General features: G+C 41.9%; 1 protein-coding gene across 1 annotated transcript in view; it reads right to left on the reverse strand.

Annotated features, from left to right (window-relative positions):
• CSGALNACT1 (chondroitin sulfate N-acetylgalactosaminyltransferase 1) overlaps positions 1–694 on the reverse strand; it is a 566905-nt gene extending 566211 nt beyond the window's left edge. Inside the window, exon 1 of the mRNA XM_089675301.1 lies at positions 426–694. The gene's annotated coding sequence lies outside the window, so the exon portion shown is untranslated. The remainder of the gene's footprint in view (positions 1–425) is intronic.
• Between the last annotated feature and the right edge of the window lie 20153 nt (positions 695–20847).

Here is a 20847-nt window from a genome sequence, read left to right on the forward strand (position 1 = left end):
AAATCAGTCATTAAAAAAAAAAGTAATAGCATGCATGACCATCATTTTTTATTTTATCAAATGATGCCTTTCTATGGAGAATCGTTTGATCGGGTTGTCATGGGATATGGCCCTCATAAAAATGATTGACCAGAGATTGCTCGGTTGCATTGTAACATGTATGACCACCTACAACTTCCTATGTACATGATTACATCTTAATCAGGAGACACCAACCTGCAGCCAGATCTGAGCAATCCAGAATCAGTGCAGAGAAAGAAGATACAGATCAGGTCTCTAGAGCCCTTAGGACATCTAGATTGTACATCATCCCCATACACTTACAGTTTGGTTAAATCAGATGAAGACATCAGTAGCCACATGACAACTTCCATCAGACATGTGTGTATGGGCAAGTCAGGTGAAATGACAGAGATCGGCTTTACCTGGAGATCGGTGTGTCATGAGATCCTGTCAGCTCCTGTTGATTCCTCTACAAAGTTCTTCCCAAGCTAGCATGGACAGGGAGCAGCGATCGCCTGGATCGATCATCACTATAATCCCAGCAGTACTGAGCTCCCTGGAAAACTTTCATCTCTTCCCAACTAGAGGAACAAGCTGAGCAAGTCCTGAAAACACACCCTGGCCTCCCAGAGCACACACTCATTACAGTGGAGTGGCAGCCTGCTCTAATGAATGGGCACGATGAGTAGTACGGAGGGTGTGTGTATGTGTGCACTGTGTATCCCGTCCTAGTCTATGGACACAGCTCCCACCGGCAACAAGTCACAGCAGCGACACCCACTGGACAACTACAGGGACTGCAGCTGTCTGCTCTGCTTAAGGACCAGGTCACGCTACATGCATTTCAGTTGCTTTTTGTATGCATCCAAAACGCACAGAAAGTAGAAATCCAGGGGCGGACTGACCATTTGGAAACTCGGGCACTGCCCGAGGGCCCGGGCTCAGTAGGGGGCCCCATGAGATGCCCCTGGTACCTTTTTCATAGGCTTTTTTGAGTTTGGGCAAGGAGACAGGGGCCCCATGATCCCCTATTGCCCCGGGGCCCCATGAGTTGTCAGTCTGCCCTGATTATATGATTATCAATAGCATAGTTCACATCAGTGCTTGCAGTTCCAGTGCATTCCAGTTGAAGAAAAAAAAGTAGAACATACTGCATTTTTTTCTGCACAGAACTGTACTAGAACAGGGTAAAACGCATCAAAAACGCACCAAAAACGCACTAGAATACATGTCCCTATTTAAATTGGAAAAAAAAAGGGAAATTAACTGGAATGCATAAAAAATGCACTGGAACGCATCAAAAACACACCAAAAACGCACATGCAAAACCGCATACAGAACACATCTGGACTGCGTTTCTATAGTGTGAACCGGCCCTCAGCTGACATTCCTGACATTCAGCCTGGGTTCACAGTTGTGCGCAGGGGCGGACTGACAACTCATGGGGCCCCGGGCAATAGGGGATCATGGGGCCCCTGTGTCCTTGCCCAAACTCAAAAAAGCCTATGAAAAAGGTACCAGGGGCATCTCATGGGGCCCCCTACTGACCCCGGGCCCTCGGGCAGTGCCCGAATTTCCAAATGGTCAGTCCGCCCCTGGTTGTGTGGTATATTGCATGTGATTCGTACAGGAACAGCACCGCATTCTTGTGCAAATGACATGCAAATTCTGTGCAGTGCGATTGGAGCCGTACATTTTGTATGGCTCAGATCGCACCGCATCCGACCCTTTTTTTGGTCCGCACTAGATTTGGATCACATGGGTATTAACACAATTCTGCACATCGCACTGTGTTTTGCGGACCAATTTCAGGGTGTTGTTGACGTAACATACACACCCGCAGCGGTTCGCATGAACGGGGTGAGATTGTGATGCAGTGAGGAATTCGCACAGTGACCGCTGCAAATTCTGCACAGCATCAGTGTGAACCCAGACTCAGGGCCAGTTCACACTACATGTGTTTCAGTTGCTCATTTTCTGCATCCAAAACGCACAGAAAGTAGGTTATATGGTTGTCAATGCCATAGTTCACACCAGTGCAGTCAGTTTCCTGTACAGAAAAAAAGTAGAACATGCTGTGTTTTTTCTGCACAGAACCATACTGGAACGCAGTAAGGACCAGTTCACACTACAAAAACGCACTCTGGATGCATTCTGGATACGTTTTTGCTTACAGTTCACACCACACGCAGTTCTGGTGCAGTTCCGGTGCAGTTCTGATGAAGTTTGCAGTGTTCAAGTATGGCTCTGTGTGGAAAAAATGTAGCATGTTCTACTTTTTTCTGCACCTGAAACAGACTGGAACTGACTGCACTTGTGTGAACTAGGGCCATTGGAATATATGGAAAATATTGTGCATGCATTTTTGATGCAGAAAAAAAATGCACTAAACTGCATCTAGTGTGAACAAGCCCTAAGAACCAGTTCACACTATAGAAACGCAGTCCAGATGCATTTTGGATGTGTTTCCACATGTGTGTTTTTGATGCTTTTCAGTGTGTTTTTATGCGTTTCAGTTCATTTTTCCCTTCTTTTTTCAATTTAAATAGGAGCATGTGCGTTCTTGTGAGTTTTGGGTGCGTTCCAGTGCATTTCGGTGCATTTTTTATGTGTTTTATTGCATTTCAGTACAGTTCTGTGTAGAAAAAATGCAGCATGTTCTACGTTTTCTGCATCTGGAACGCACTGGAACTGCAAGCACTGATGTGAACTATGACATTGACAACCATTGACCTACTTTCTGTGCATTCTGGATACAGAAAAAAAGCACAATGAAACACATGTAGTGTGAACTGGCCCTAAAATGCATCAAAAACGCATTAGAATGCAAGAAAAATGCACTGGAACACACATGACCCTATTTAAATTGAAGATAAAGAGAGGGAAAAAATAAACTGGAATGCATAAAAAAGGGAACGAGCATGCGGAAACGCATCCAGAACACATCTGGACTGCATTTCTATAGTGTAAACCAGCCCTGGAATTTCAGTCACTTGTTTAACCATTTGCCCTCCAGAAGATTTACCCCCCTCCCTGACCAGGCCATTTTTTGCTATAAGGCATTGCATTACTTTAATTGACAATTGCGCGGTCATGCAGCGCTGTACCCAAATGAAATTTATGTCCTTTTTTTCCCCACAAATGTAGCTTGCTTTCGGTGGTATTTGATCACCTCTGCAGTTTCTATTTTTGTACTATAAACAAAAACAATTTTGTAAAAAAAAAATAATATTTTTGACTTTTTGCTATTAAACATGTCCAGCAAAAAATTTTTAAAAATCAGATTTTGTCATAAGTTTAGGCCAAATGGTGGCATATATACTGGAATTTTTTTTGTATACTAGTAATGGCAGCGATCGTGGTCTTATAGCGGGACTGCGGTGGGTATTCTGACACTGGGTGGAACTGACTAACTGCCACTGACATCCCCAGTGACACTAATACAGTGATCAGTGCTAATAAAAAGCACTGACACTGTACTAATGACACTGGGCAGGAAGGGGCAATCAAAGGGTTAACTGTGTGCTGTGTGTGCTTTACTGCTTTGTATTGCTGTGCTATGCAGAGGAATACAAATCAGTGTGCTGGAGCTGACAGGGGAGTGATCTGTATTGTTTGCATACAGCTGTAGCCACCAATAATGGGGAGGATAGGGCGGCCCCTATCCGGAAATACAAAATTACGTATATATACATGATTTTGTGCAGCCCTGCCTCCCTGTAGCAGTAGCTCTGCTATAGGGAGGTCGGGAAGCGGTTAAAAAAGTCAGCAGCTAAAGAAGCAGTAACTGCTGATTTTTAACCACTTCAATACTGAGCACTTTTACCCAGGCCCAGGACAATATACAGCTTTCAGTGTTGTCGCGCTTTGAATGACAGTTGCAAAATCATATTAAAAATTAGTGAAGCGCTTGTATCACATGAATACAATCATGTATCTCCATATAGTGTAATTATAAATCAAAGTGACCACTATATCTAATAAATGTGTGTTGACTCCCTCTAGTGAAAAGAAAAAATAGTGTCAACCAAAATAGCTAAATAACACACATTAGGAAACTAAATATATAGTGCATAAATCAAATATAATGAACAGAATATATATACGTGAAAACAGAATATTGGCCACATACAATGGTGTCTAAATTATACATAAATGATATATGCCATAGGTGAACAAGACAATATCAAAGGTGAAAAAAATATTCCATGCATGTGACTGTGCTTTAAGCTGGAACACACACGTGATCTCCACTTCTAAGTGCAAGTACTCAGGGAGTCACTGATTGTAGACAAAAATAAAAAGGAGAACTTTGAGAGTCAAATGGCAATTATTCTAGACTACAATGTCCATTATAAAAAAAATCGAGAAAATATTCTCTAAACATTGGTCTATTCTTAAAACGGACCCTGATCTAAATAAGATTTTGGGAGATAATCCAAAATTTATATATAGGAAGGCCCCTTCCCTGAGGACGAAACTAGTTAAAAATGTACTTGATCCACCAGTCAAAAAGAAGAGCATTACATTTCTTGACCAAGTAGGTTTTTTTCCGTGCCGAAAATGTTACGCATGTAGAGCAACCAAAGGAAAAAACGGCAAATGTAACACTTTCAAGGCCAACTATGATGGCACAATATATAAGATCAAAGATTTCATTTCATGCCATACAGAGGGAGTAGTTTATGGCCTTGAATGTGCATGTGGTTATCAGTATATAGGAAGAACTAAAAGGCCTATGTGGAAACGCATGAGGGAACATGTACAAAACATAAAAAAGGGGTTCCCTAAACATAGCGTTTCCCGGCACTTTTTAAAACAGCATAATAAAGACCCTTCAGGACTCAAATTTTGGGGTATACAGAAGTATGTGAGTCATTGGAGGGGGAGTAATAAGATTAAATCCCTTAGTCAGGCAGAGTCGAGATGGATGTATACCATGCATACACAGGCACCGCATGGCCTTAATATTGAGTTTGATCTCAACTGTTTTATTAGCGATTTTTAAATTTGAATTTTAAATGTTAGAAAATTGATCTGGTAACAGCAATTTACATATAAAATATCTCTGGTAATATTAACTTACATATTATATTTTTTAACTCTGTTCATATAACGAATGTATTTTTGTAAACCCAAGCTATTGGTATTTGTGCATGCCACTTTATTTATTTTTATTTTTAATTGTTCTTTTAAATCGGTATTTAATGAGCTCTTTGAGCATTCATTCGAATTAATTTACAATGGTCGTGTAGATATATATTTTAAATTTTTTTTTTTTTTTTTTTTTTTTCTCCATTACTTATTATATTTATATTTATTATTTATTTTTTATTTATTTATTTTTATTTTTTATATTTATTTTTTTTTTATATTTATTTTTATTTATTTTTATTTTTTATTTTTTATTTTATTTAGGATATATATATCTACTTAATAAGGAAGCCCACTAAGATTAATGGTTTTAATATTTATGATTAATAAAGTTTATGATTTGGTGTTATTGCACCATTAAAGATGTAGATGTGGTTCATATAGGCTTAAATATATAATTTGTTTACTCCTATATGTGTATATCTTGAATATGACATATGGAGATTTATATCTGGTATCCAGCACTAGAATTCATATATGGGATAGATTCATGTATGTGAGTGCAGGACTCTAATAAGATGTCCGCCGTATGCCCGCTCTCACAATGGAATCCAATTAGGTTTTTGGTTTTTTTTTTTTTTTTTTTTTTTCTCTATAAATACCATTGAGTCACCAGGGGGCGGTAACCCTGATGAAGTCACGACGCACGTGACGCTACGCGTCGGTTTGTCTACTTCCTGGTGACGTATGTCCGGACACAGTGGCCATATTGGATTCCCCCAGGTGCATGCATATCTACCCACAGGCTGGGAAAAACGCTTTTTTATGGAAAGGAGCATGTGAGTGGAAAACTTTGTAATTTTTAACTTTGCCTATTAAATTTACTACACTATGGAAGGCTTTCTTGTCTTTTTATGAGTTGCATAAGAGAGGAGGAGGAATAAGGAGTCTGCCAGAGGAATACACCACTGAGGTGGTAACTGCTTTGAGGCCCTGTGTGGGTCGAGGAAGGGAGGTGAGCAGGCATTGCTGCCATTTGAAGGAGAGTACTTGCACTTAGAAGTGGAGATCACGTGTGTGTTCCAGCTTAAAGCACAGTCACATGCATGGAATATTTTTTTCACCTTTGATATTGTCTTGTTCACCTATGGCATATATCATTTATGTATAATTTAGACACCATTGTATGTGGCCAATATTCTGTTTTCACGTATATATATTCTGTTCATTATATTTGATTTATGCACTATATATTTAGTTTCCTAATGTGTGTTATTTAGCTATTTTGGTTGACACTATTTTTTCTTTTCACTAGAGGGAGTCAACACACATTTATTAGATATAGTGGTCACTTTGATTTATAATTACACTATATGGAGATACATGATTGTATTCATGTGATACAAGCGCTTCACTAATTTTTAATTTTATTTTGCACTTATTGGTATCAGCTAAGTGACAGCAGCTGTATTTTGTCAATTATTCCCATGAGCGCAGGAGGATCCCTTATTATTTAGTTGCAAAATCATGCAACCAAGCCCGAGGATAAGGGGGTACCACCAGTCCTCTTGCACAGGGCCCAGGCAAGCAGGAGGGCCCAGGCAGCTGGGTGACTCAGATATGTGCAGGGAGGGTGATTGGCACGGCAGAGGGAGGGGTGGGCAATTACTGGATCTGATCTCCTGTGTAGCTGTCTCTGCAGTAGCTGAAGGCTGGCTTCTTCTCCTCTCTGTCTTGCTGGCTTTCAGCCACTGCAAAAAGACAGGGCATTGGATCCAGTAATTGTCTCCCCTGCACCCATCACCCTCCCTGTGCACCATACATTCCCCCCTGCTGCCCAGGCCCCTCTACATTCCCCCAACACCACAGTGCTGCCGGCTTCCCTCCTCTCCTTCCCACTGTAACTGCAAGCACATACTAGGATCCTTTCCTGAATTAACACAATGAGTGATTGGCATTGATCACTCACTGTGTTCATTTATAATTGAAGCATGGTAAACTGTGTTTTTTTTTGGGGGGGGGCTCTGTCAGGTTGGCTGTATTGGGTCCCGTGGCTTCTAACAGCAGCCCTGAATGCAACACTGTACCCATAAAAAAAGTTATCATTTTTTTCATACACATAGAGATTTCTTTTGGTGATATTTAATCACCACTGAGTTTTTTATTTTTTGTTAAATAAACAAAACAGTTTATAAAAAAGTGTTTTTCTTTGTTTCTCTTATAAATTGTTGCAAATAAATAAAATTTCTTCATAAATTTAGGTCAAAATGTATTCTGCTACATTTCTTTGGTAAAAATACCCCAAATTAGTGTATATTATTTAGTCTGTAGGAAAGTTATATAGTCCACAAACCATGGTATATATATCTGAAAGAGGCCCAAAAATGCCAGGATAGTACAAATACTGCCCAAATGACCCATTGTTTGACAATAGACAGTCCAAGGTATTTAGTAAGAGGCATGGCAAGTTCTTTGAAGTTGTCATTTTTTGTCACAATTTTTTGGAAAATGAAGAAATTAAATAAAAAGAATCATCATTTTTTTTTTTACATATTGTCAACAGTCTGGTACAGCATTATCATATAACTGGTGTGGCAGTGATCAGGGACACTGACAGGTGACAGTATGTAAAAAAAAAATATTTTTTGTTTCAATTTTTTTGATTATTGTTTTCTTTTTTATTATATTTTTTTCTTTTTTGACTTTTTTTTAACACACTGTGACTAGAGCAATACAATGTTACCACAGTAACATTGTACTACTCTGGGCAAGTAATTAGGATTTTTTTTTAACACATTATGATAGCTAATACCAATATATTTAATTGACATAAGTAACCATTTTTACTGAATGAAACTGATTCATTCAGTCTCTTGTGATTAGCTGTGATTGACCAAAGCTCATCACATGGTACAGATGAACTGTGCCTGGCCCTGTCTGTACCATGTGACTATTGTGACCAATCACAGCCAGCAACACAATTGTATACAATGGATGGCATGGAAGGAAGCCATCCATTGTATACAATTGTCATGTGATCTGCTGTGATTGGTCACAGCAGTCACATGACACTGGCAGCAAGCCGGTGTGGTGATCTGTCATCAACTGTGCCCCATGGACACGTGAGCGGCATCTTCTGACGGGACGTCATATGACGTACACTCAGAAGGAGAAGCTTCCTGCTGTCAATCTGCTATTGGCCAGGCAGGAAGGTGTTAATAAACACTCACCTGTCCCAGGATCAAGCACCGCCCTCACATGGGACCAAGGGCGGACTAACAACTCATGGGGCCCCGGGCAATAGGGGATCATGGGGTCCCTGTGTCCTTGCGCAAACTCAAAAAAGCCTATGAAAAAGGTACTAGGGGCATCTCATAGGGCCCCCTACTGACCCCGGGCCCTCGGGCAGTGCCCAAGTTTCTAAAGGGTCAGTCCGCCCCTGAATGGGACAGTTCTTCATCAGTCTTCTGGTCCCCAATGTCAGCATGTTAAAGTAGAACTAAAGGCAAGAGTTTTTTTTTCCATTTTGGATAGAGCAAGGAAGGGTTATAACCCCTATCAGATTTTTTTTTTTTAATGTCCCATTAGGGTGATTTCCCCTCACTTCCTGTCCCATGGCAAAACGGGAAGTGAGAGAAAATCCCTGCAGATTAAAGCAGAGCCCCAGTCAAAATGTAAAAAAATAAATAAAAGTCAGCAACAAAAACTAAAGCTGCTGACTTTTAGAAAACAGACACTCACCTGTCCCACAATCCAGCGGTGTGCTCACACCAGTCGGGTTCACCGGCCGTCCTGTGTCTCCGGTGCTAGTATCTTCAGTGTGGGCACCCGGCTGTGACAGCTTGCGCTGCACATGTGCGAGTAGTTCTGTGCTTTGTGAATGGCCCCGTAGTCTACTGGAACCTGTCACGTATCCCAGAAGACTACAGAGGGGGAGGGAGGACAACTTTTGCCGCTGATCATCTAAGCGATCGCAATGGAAGTGGGAGTGGATACCTATCAAATTCGGGTACCCCCATGCTCCCCAAAGATACCAATCCTTAATGTGGAGTGGAGGACGAGGCCTTAAAGTGAAACTTCTCCTTTCGGGTGGAACTCCGCTTTGAGGGAGTTTCTTGGGGACCCCCAAGTCACCAGAGCTAGTGTTAGGAATGGACTTGCCAGTAGTGGTGGGACTCACCTGCCTTGTGGGCTGCAGTACCAGGGCTGGCCAGCGGGTGCTCCCAGCAATCAGAGACTCAACCCTGCAGCCAGCCAAACACCTGAAACTGCTTATACAGGTGTATTTAAGTGATGGCCAGACCTGCAGTCTGGGCCTTGGTGTGTATGTTTTTCCTGGGCCCTGTATCTTGTAATCCTGCATTCTTGTTCCTGTTCCTGTGTTCCTGCTAGTATGTTCCCTTGTTGCCAAACTCTGCCTGTTCTGATTACGCTGACCCTCTCCTGCTCTGACCCCGGCTCGTTCCTGACCATCCCTCTGCCTGACCCTCTGTACCACGCTGCCTGCTACCTGCTGAACCTGGCTTGTGACCCCGACCATTCTCCGCTTGCTCCCCCTGTACCTACCTGCCCGATTGATATTGACCCGGCCTGCCTGACGACGCTTGCATTGTATGTACTGTTATCTGTGGGTGGTTGGTTGGTTTGTTTGCACTGTGTTATGTTTTAGTATTGCACTGCGTTTATGTTTGTATTGTTAGTGTTAATAAATTATATTGTTTATAACATATCTGAAGTCTGCGTTTCCCTGCGTCAGTCACATACCTCTGGTCATACCCGGGAGCCCTGACAGCTAGTGTCCCTATCGGAAGATTTCCCCTCTATTACTTTTTTGGGGACAACTCAAAATTTGGGATTTTCTTTCACTTTTACTTTCACTTTCAATGATAATGGTGAATGGGACAGATAGAGAGGGTGAATCTCCCTAATGGGGGCACAGACTGCAATAAAGACCTGACAAGTGTTCTAATCCATCTCCACTCTATCCAAAACTTTCAACAAATGTTTATACTTTAACTGTGGGCAACCGCTGTGACTCCTTACAGCTTCACAGCTGGCTTCCAACTGCGCATGCTCGAGCTGCAATGTGCTTTGTGATTGGTCCCGCAGTCATCTGGGATCTGTGACATGTCCCAGAAGGTTGCAGGTGGGGCAGGAGGACTTCCGGTGGATTGGCTGCAGTGATGTCAAAACCAGGTACTCGCTCCCCACCCCCAAAAAAGTTTTTCCAAATATGGAAGAGGAGGGGAGGAGAAGGAAAAGCGGAACGTCCTATTTTAGGTAAGGTTCCACTTTAACTACTTGCCACCCAGCCATAGTAGATGTACTGTGAAATGGCGGGAGCTGCCGGCTCAGCAACCTAAATAAGAATTGCGAGTGTGCTGGGGTGCACATGCACGCACCCGCAGCTGGCCTACGCTGTGATTGGACACAGAGAGACTTTGTCAGCAGGTCTCATCCAATGATTTATGGCTGAAACCTGCTGGCTGTCTGTGTCCAATCACAGCATCCTGTTTTTACAACCAACACAGGTCTCTTTATGCAGAGCAGCAATCTGGCTGTTTCGTCTCCCTGCAAAGTAGGGAGAAAAAACAGGCACACCTATAAGTAAAAGCAGCACATATTACACACATTACATATTATTAGGCACACAGTAAACCCTTTGGTTGCCCTTAGATGTTAACCCCTTCCCAGCCAGTGTCATTAGTACAGTGACAGTGCACAGTATTAGCACTGATCACTGTATTAGTGTTATATTAATGTCAGTGTCAGTTATTCTGTTAGTGTACCTCAGAGCCAGCATCAGCTAGCACCAGATTGCTCACCACGCTATTATAGTCCCACTATAAGTCGCTGGTCACAGCCATTACCAGTACAGAGTCATAGCTGCTTAAATTTCTGTATATATACCATAGTTTGTAGACACTATAACTTTTGCACAAACCAATTAATATATATTTATTGGGACTTGTTATACCAAAGACATGCAGCAAAACACATTTTGGACATAATTTGTGAAGAAATTAGATTTTTATTTTTTTTATGTGTTTTATACCAGAAAATGGAAAATATTGTTATTTTCCAAAAGTTTTTTTTTTTTTCATATGTATCATAAAAAAAAACAGTGGTGATCAAATACCACCAAATTAAAGCTTTGTGTGAAGAAAATAATATAAATTTAATTTGGGTACAGTGTTGCATGACTGGACAATTGACAGTTCAAGCAGCACAGTGCTGAATAGCAAAAAATGCCCTGGTCATGAAGGGAGTAAAACCTTTCTGAGGTGAAGTGGTTAAACTGAGACCAAACTGTGGTGTAAAGAAAATTATATTTAAGTATCTATTGTTAACTCAAAAAACTTATATTGCTCCCCTTTAAATCTCCAAATTACTGAGGTGACAAATATGAGTAAAGTGGAGATGAACTATAAATGTTTAACTAGATGGTATATTACACCAAACGTAGCTTACAGACAACAATTAGATACCTCACCTCTGTGCTGGAGAGGATGTGGAGAAATGGGTACAATGGCACATACAGTATATGGTGGGGTTACCAAAAAATACAGGATTACTGGAAGGAAATAATCCAATATATTCAGGAGATATGCGGGATAACCATACAGAGAGATCCTTGGAGGTGTTTATTCTATAACTTTGAGCCCTCAGTGAAACTATATAAAAACAGAGTGCTTTATCACCTAATGAGTGCGGAAAAGGGTCTGATTCCCAAATTCTGGCAGGTTCCTGAATCACCAAAAATTAACAAATGGATAAATAGAGTTGAAAATATTTATAGGATGGAGGAGCTATGTCATATGGAGGATAAAATGGAAAAATTTAGGAAAACGTGGTGTAGTTGGTTGAAATTTAAATCCTCTGAAAGATATGTGGAATTGGTGGGAATTGGGGGAGAAAGTTAGAAGCCGGGAGCAGGGGCGGACTGACCATTTGGAAACTCGGGCGCTGCCCGAGGGCCCGGGCTCAGTAGGGGGCCCCATGAGATGCCCCTGGTACCTTTTTCATAGGCTTTTTTGAGTTTGGACAAGGACACAGGGGCCCCATGATCCCCTATTGCCCAGGGGCCCCATGAGTTGTCAGTCCACCCCTGGTCGGGAGAGAGTCTTAATTGTGATTTTGAGGGAGAGCAGTGCTGGAGATAAATAGATAAATAGATAGAGAGAAGATATAGGTCAGGAAGAGGATGTGGATTGGGGAAAGGGTGTGGGGATGGGGTAAAATGAGGTAATATGGAATGTGTATATGTGAATTATTTTTAGAAATATGTTGTTCTTTTTATACTGGAAAATCAAATAAAAGTTTAAAAAAATCTCCAAATTCCTTTTTTTTTCTATTTTTTTTTCTGCTGTGATCCATCTGTTAGAGGGTGGCTTCATTCATTCTTTATGGTCCCACTGTATATAGGAATGTAATCACCACCCCAATATAGCCTATCTGATCTGGGGGTGCAGTAAAGAAAAAAGTCTGGGGGGCATAATATCAACACTGTAGAATATAGAGGTGGATGACTGCAAACCCGATAGTGAAAATGCAATTTCTTGATTTCAACAGGCTAAAATCTTGACAGCAGCAAATAGCATAACCCATAAAACACGGTTGATGTGTTTCGCATTACAGACGCTTAATCAGAACCATTAAGCGTCTATGACATGAAACACGTCAACCATGTTCCTTCTGTGTTATGCTATGTGCTGCTGTCAAGATTTTAGCCTGTTGAAATACAGACATTAGATTTTTATTATCTGTGTGCAGTCATCCACCTCTATACCTCTATCTTCTGGAGACAAGCATACCTGCACCCTCAGGGTATTATAGCACTGGACAGACCTGGAGAGGTACATTTGTCTTCTTTATTTGGCATAATGTCAACACTGTGTGTGAGTCACTGTCAGTTTGTCACACAGAGTGACAGAGGTGTAGGGAACAAGTAATCCCTGTTCACTTGGCATTCTTCTGTATTATGAGTCACAACCTGGAAGTAACATCTAACAGTTAGCCCAGATGTCCCTATCAGAGCCCCTCCTCAGATCATACGTCCCCTCTTTACATGCCAGTCCCCATCAGAGTCCCCCCTTACATCAACTGTCCCCATTAGAGTGTCCACTTACATCAATTTTCCCTTTCGGAGTGCCCCCTTCCATCAATTATCCTCATCAGAGTCTCCTCATACTTCATATGTTCCGATCAGGGTGTTCTCTTTTATCAGCTGTCCCCATCAGAGTGCCTTTATACATTAACTGACCCCATCACGGTGCTCCTTTACATCAAATGTCCCCATCAGCGTGTCCCCCTACATCAAATGTCCCCATCATAATGCGATTTGAAATAAATTTTTCCTAGCAGACACTTTTTTTTAGCACTTTTGTGGTCTGGGATTAGTGTACTTATCTTTATCAGACTGGCTTACAGATTTGTTGATGTACTCTGAGACCGGGGGGGGCACAACTATAATTTGGGGAGGGGGGCACAACTAAAATCTGGGGAGGGGGACAGGGGCGTATTTACCACAAGGCAAACAAGGCATTTGCCTAGGGCGGCACTTTTCAGGGGGGCAGCACCTCCCCCCAGAAGAAGGGATGAAAGAAGGGACACGCACTCCATGGGAACCAGGTGGGGTCCGAGAGATGGTGTATATAGAGCCTGACTCTTGTTCCTGGGGATGTCGGGAACTGTGAAGAGAATTGTCTTTCTCTCTATTGCTGTGGGGGGGGGTGTTGTATAGTAGAAGGCTCTTCCGAGTGGGGAGCAGGGGTGTTGTTGGTCAATGTCAGGCTCTTTCCACGGGAGGGGGAAGGGAGGAGTGTTGGTCAGTGTCCATGGGGGCAGACAAATTTTGTGTTGCCTAGGGCAGCACAAAATCTAAATACACCACTAAAGGGGTACACAGCCCACCCCAACACTCCCCCTAGTTTGTGTCCTTTTCTGCTTTTATGAGACCTAACTGTGACAGAAAGGAGGTAGCCTGATGTACATGGACACATGAGGCCATATACAGTGGGGATCGAACGTTTGGGCACCCCAGCTAAAGATTTGTATTAATGTGCATAAAGAAGCCAAGGAAAGATGGAAAAATCTCCAAAAGGCAACAAATTACAGATTAGACATTCTTATAATATGTCAACAAAAGTTAGATTTTATTTCCATCATTTACACTTTCAAAATAACAGAAATCAAAAAAATGGCGTCTGCAAAAGTTTGGGCACCCTGCAGAGTTAATATCTTGTACTGCCCCCTTTGGCAAGTATCACAGCTTGTAAACACTTTTTGTAGCCAGCCAAGAGTCTTTCAATTCTTGTTTGAGGTATCTTTGCCCATTCTTCCTTACAAAAGTCTTCCAGTTCTTTGAGATTTCTGGGCTGTCTGTCACGCACTGCTCTTTTAAGGTCTATCCATAGATTTTTAATTATGTGGAGGTCAGGAGATTGTGAAGGCCATGGCAAAACCTTCAGTTTACGCCTCTTGATGTAATCCCCCGTGGATTTCGAGGTGTGTTTAGGATCATTATCCATTTGTAGAAGCCATCCTCTCTTTAACTTCAGCTTTTTCACAGATGGCATCAAGTTACCATCCAAAATTTGCTGAAATTTTATTGAATCCATTTTTCCTTCTACTCGTGAGATGTTCCCTGTGCCACTGGCTGCAACACAACCCCAAAGCATGATTGATCCAACCCCATGCTTAACAGTTGGACAGAGGTTCTTTTCATTAAATTCTGTGCCCCTTCTTCTCCAAACGTACCTTTGCTCATTCCGGCCAAAAAGTTCAATGTTAATCTCATCGGTCCACAGAACTTGTTTCCAAAATGCATCAGGCTTGTCTATATGTTCATTTGCAAAGTTCAAACGATGATTTTTGTGGTGAGGACGTAGAAGAGGTTTTCTTCTGATGACTCTTCCATGAAGACCATATTTGTACAAGTATCTCTTTATAGTGGAATAGTGTACCACAACTCAAGTGTCTGCCAGATCTTTCTGGAGGGATCGTGCAGTCAAACGTGGGTTTTGAATTGTTTTTCTCACAATCCTGCGAGCTGTTCTGTCAGATATTTTTCTTGGTCTTCCAGATCTTGCTTTAACTTCCACTGTTCCTGATGACTGCCATTTCTTAATTACATTCCGAACAGAGGATATTGACATCTGAAAATGCTTTGCTATCTTCTTATAGCCTTCTCCAGCTTTGTAAGCGTCAACTATTTTCAGTTTCCGTTTTCTAGACAACTGCTTAGAAGAACCCATGGTGCTGATTGTTGGGGCAAGGTCAGATGAGTCTGGGCATTTAAAACCTTTGAGACTGACATCACCTGGTCTTCCCAGACGATGATTGAGAACAATCCATGACACTGGCAGGTCTCAGCTTTGCAAAGGGGGCAGTGCATGCTATAAATTCTGCAGGGTGCCCAAACTTTTGCAGACGCCATTTTTTGTTTTCTGTTATTTTGAAAGTGTAAATGATGGAAATAAAATCTAACTTTTGTTGACATATTATAAGAATGTCTAATCTGTAATTTGATGCCTTTTGGAGATTTTTCCATCTTTCCTTGGCTTCTTTATGCACATTAATATAAATTTTTAGCTGGGGTGCCCAAACTTTTGATCCCCACTGTACATCCTGCCACCTTTAGAGCTATCACAGGTCCACCCGTGTCCTCCAGACACAAACTGAACAGGAACGAATGCCAAAATCTGACATCCATTCTGTTCAGCTTTAGTTCAGCTGCGGATCTGCTCACAAGTCTTGTGCTGATCAGAGCAGACCCCGCCAAATGTGAAAGAGTGCCAAATTGAACTTTAATGCATAGAAATAAATTAAACAATTTTACAATAAAATAGAAAAGATGGGATTACATGAACTAAATAGATAGATGTGATAATACTATCTCCCCCTATGGACTTTGGGTCCCCATAACCCTGGCCAAGTGGTTGTGGGAGTTTGAAGGGGGACTTATTGGAATCTAGAAACCTCATTTAATAATAAGGGAGCACTCAGATACTGTCCCCCATGTAAATGAGTAAGGGGTCCATAGTAAAAAAAACCCAAAAAAACCTGTAAATAAAAACACACACATTTGTGAGAAATCCTTCATTTAAAAAGAGCCACAAACATGTCCCATGACGTACATTCATAGTCAATCACATCATCCAGCAATGCAGATCCATGTCAGTCATGAGGATTGATACATGTCGACCCACCGAAAAAAAAAAACCCCACCAACCACTGATATAATCTGATCCTATTCACTGCTCCCCCTTGAATGACGGCTCTCGTAGATAACAACTAATCAAAAACAAAAGGTCATGCTCTATCTGGTGTTGTCATTGACCTGAGCAAATATGAACAGGACAGTATTTAGTCAGTGCTGTCTCAGGGATCGCATAAACTGGTTTTTTGTTTCAGCAGATTGGCATGGATCGGCATGATTGATGTGAAGGTAGAACTTGTCAAAAATTATGTACAGTGAAGGAAATAAGTATTTGATCCCCTGCTGATTTTGAATGTTTGCCCACTCACAAAGAAATGATCAGTCTAAAAAATGAATGCCAGGTGTATTGTAACACTGAGAAACAGAATAGCAACAAAAAATTCAAAAGAAATGCATGTCTAACAAATTATGCACTGATTTGCATGTTCATGAGGGAAATAAGTATTTGACCCCCTATCATTCAGCAGGGTTTCTGGCTACCGGGTGTCTTTCATAAAGGTAACAAGCTGAGATTAGAAGCAGTCTCTTAAAGGGAGTGCTGCTAATCTCATTTTATTACCTGTATAAAAGACACCTGTCCACAAGAGCAATCAAACAATCAGATTACAAACTCTCCACCATGGCAAAGACCAAAGAGCTGTCCAAGGATGTGAGGGACAAGATTTTAGACCTACACAAGGCTGGACTGGGCACCAAACTATCGCCAATCAGCAGGGGATCAAATACTTATTTCCTTCACTGTATGTGTTTTCATTAATTCATTTTTTTTGTGAATAAGTGGAAATGCTATGTACCCATTACCCATTCACATGGGCAAACCAATATCTGGGTGCCTGGTCATTGTTAAAGGGGGCTTCCAGATTCTGATAAGCCCCCCACCTGCAGACCCTCCTAAACCCTGGGCCAGGGTTGTGGGGAAGAGGATCTTGTCTTCATCAATTTGGGGACAAGGTTTTTTTTCCGGAAAGAGGAGATTTATTGTGGGGGGGGGGGCTACCACTAGTTATTTGCTAAGGCTGACAGGAGGAGTGAAAACAGCATTACTATTCCTGCCAGTGCAGCCCTACAGTATTGCCAGGCTGGTCACAGGCAGTTGTATGAACAGGAATACAGGAGCATTGCACTGGCAGAAGGGAGGATCTGGAGAGGGAGAGAGAACACAGCCTGCACAGCTGAGTGCTAAAAGTATCCATCAGAAGAGGAGAGAGCTCTTCCTGCCAGCGCTCTTGTATTCCTGTACACATAGCTGTCAGGTTCTGAATACAGGAGCACTGTCAGATCGGCAATTTGCAGTGTTTACAAACACCTCCATCAGAGAAACAAAGATAAAAAATACCTACAGGTATAAATACCTACCACACGGGTGCCAAAAATGCCATGTTTTAGGTGTCAAGGCGTTTTTTTTCTTTTTAATGATCTGAATCAGCAATATGTAACACATGTAGTGCAATAAATGGTTTCCCACGTAAGCATTCCCAATAAATGCATTTGTGTTTATACATTCACATGTCATATCCATAGCCATATCAGCTGGGGACAGTAACACCAGGAACCAAAAGTGCGTACTGCACTGCATTAGATCCTTCCCTAGCCATACCAGTTGGGGACAGTAACACCAGGATCCGAAAGTGCGTACTGCACTCCATTAGATCCTTCCCTAGCCATACCATTTGGGGACAGTAACACCAGGATCCAAAAGTGCGTACCGCACTCCATTAGATCCTTCCCTAGCCATACCAGTTGGGGACAGTAACACCAGGATCCGAAAGTGCTTACCGCACTCCATTAGATCCTTCCTTAGCCATATCAGTTGGGGACAGTAACACCAGGATCCGAAAGTGCGTACCGCACTCCATTAGATCCTTCCCTAGCCATACCAGTTGGGGACAGTAACACCAGGATCCGAAAGTGCGTACCGCACTCCATTAGATCCTTCCCTAGCCATACCAGTTGGGGACAGTAACACCAGGATCCGAAAGTGCGTACCGCACTCCATTAGATCCTTCCCTAGCCATACCAGTTGGGGACAGTAACACCAGGATCCAAAAGTGCGTACCGTACTCCATTAGATCCTTCCCTAGCCATACCAGTTGGGGACAGTAACACCAGGATCCAAAAGTGCGTACTGCACTCCATTAGATCCTTCCCCAGCCATATCAGCTGGGGCCAATGACACCAGTATCCGAAAGTAACATCTTACTTGGCAGGTCAGTAACAAGAAGGGGAGAACAGCAAACAGATGTTTTATGATCTTTCTCTTCTCTGACCGGCAGCACCCACCATGCTGGTCTTAGGTCTGCTGTTGGGTGCTTAAAGCCTGGGAAACATGGCAAGGGCCTGCAGGGGTGTTTGGTGGGGTATGCCGTAATAGGGGTGTTTGGAAGTAATATGGCTTGTCAAATTTACAAACACAGCTGCAAGCCACTGCAAAATGGTTAAACAGCATCATAATTTATTGCAAAATGCTTTGAAACTACATACTAGCCTTTTCAACTGGAATGCAGTCTGGGTTCTTCCGGGGTGCCTTGCCAAAATGCCTAAAAATTTACCAAAATTGCCCCAAATTGTCAATAAGCAGGTGGGCGTATCAAGCCTGCCTTTTGTTACACAAAACCACAGGTTTTTAATGCACAGAATTACAACCTTGGCCACTGTGTGGGCCAGCTGCCAGCATCCTAGCAACTGATGATACCATCGATTGATATGGGTGCCTGCACATCATGCTTTTTTGCCCTACCCCTTCCCCACCACATCATTGTTGGGGTCATGTTAGCCAAATGAGGGGAAAAAAATTAGATAGAAAAATCCTAAAATACTAGTCAGTACCATTATGCAAAATTATATTTGCTTTGAAAGAATAAATTACTTCTACAGTTGGGTGTCCTACGTGTGTGGATTTTGCTGCATTATGTAAAATTATTAGTTTAGTTTTTTACATTTTAGAATGGGGTGCCTCGAGAGTATTTTAAAGGCTGCCTTAATTGGAGAAAGGTTGGGAAACACTGTTATATGCTACACTTACAAAACGTAAGCTGTCTATTTCATGAGACAGCCATAATTTAGAAAGTTTTAGGCTATACAAGCATGCAGGCAATCTGCTCCTTTTGTCAAAGTAATGTAGAAAGGCAGATTGCTGCTCAAACAAAGAATCATTGATTCCTGTGAGGATCACTGAGACCATTTACTTGCATAAATAGAGGAAAGTACAAAGCACCAACAAGCATAAGCATTAAAACAATATCCAATGCAGTCTTGTATACACTGGGCACATATCACATGTTTAATGTTTATTGTCCTATTTCCCTAGTGAGGACTACTATTTTCATGCAGTTTTCTATTAGAGTCAAGGATGCAAAAGCAGCTTAATTTCTATTCTACGTTGCATGCCATTGACTAGCAAAATGTAAAACAAAATAAAAGCAACCTCTATATTGTTTCATTCTATTGCTGATAGATTTGCTTTCAATAATTTAGAGAGCAAGCTTCCACAATGACTTGAATATTGTATCATTAAGGTTAAAAGTCCACAAAAAACTTATTTGCCTTGGGTAGATTATGGCAGTTTGGGCACCATCCAACCTATTACTCTGGTAGAAAACGGTGACATTCAGCATGTGTTTCTACAATAAAGGTTCTACAGATGCCAGGGATGAAGTGGTGTACTGAAAACGCAAGCACTTAAAATTTTTCTCCACTGCATGTTCAAGAGAACAATGCCTGCAGCATTTGGCACATATTGACAGTGTGGCACCTGTTCATCTAAATGACTCCCAGGAAGGCCTTTCCCCATGTGAAGAAGCATACGTTTAGATATATTTCATTGTGAATGTGTTCTTTGCCAACTGAACAGTCTGTACACCTTTAGTAAATCAGTCTCCAAAGTCAGATTTCTCACCGCAGATAAACATGCTTGGCAGATGTGTTACGAGATATATATACATATACACCATATTTCCAAAAGTATTGGGACACTCCTCCAAATTATTTGATTCAGGTGTTCCAATCACCTCCAGGGCCACAGGTGTAAAAACAACATTTATGAAAGAATGGGTCGCTCTCAGAATCTCAGTGAATTCAAGCATGGCACCATGATAGGTTGCCACCTGTGTAATAAGTCCATCCATGAAATTTCCGTGCTACTAAATATTCCACGGTCAACTGTTAGTGATATTATAACAAAGTGGAAGCAACTGGGAACAACAGAAACTCATCCATGAAGTGGTAGGCCATGGAAAATGACAGAGCGGGGTCAGCACATGCTGAAGTGCACAATTTGCAGAAGTCACCAACTGTCTGCAGAGTCAATAGCTAAAGACCTCCTAACTTCATGGGGCCTTTAGATTAGCACAACAAAAGCATAGAGAGCTTTATGAAATGGGTTTTCATGGCTGAGCAGCTGCATGCAAGCCTTACATCACCAAGTGCAATGCAAAGTGTAGGGTGCAGTGGCGTAAAGCACACCGCCAATGGACTCTAGAGCAGTGGAGACGTGTTCTCAAGAGTGACGAATCACGCTTCTCTGTCTGGCA

The sequence above is a fragment of the Staurois parvus genome, unplaced genomic scaffold (genome assembly GCF_062004578.1).
Source record: "Staurois parvus isolate SC_StPar_1 unplaced genomic scaffold, SC_StPar_1.0 ptg000013l, whole genome shotgun sequence".
Lineage (NCBI taxonomy): Eukaryota > Metazoa > Chordata > Amphibia > Anura > Ranidae > Staurois > Staurois parvus.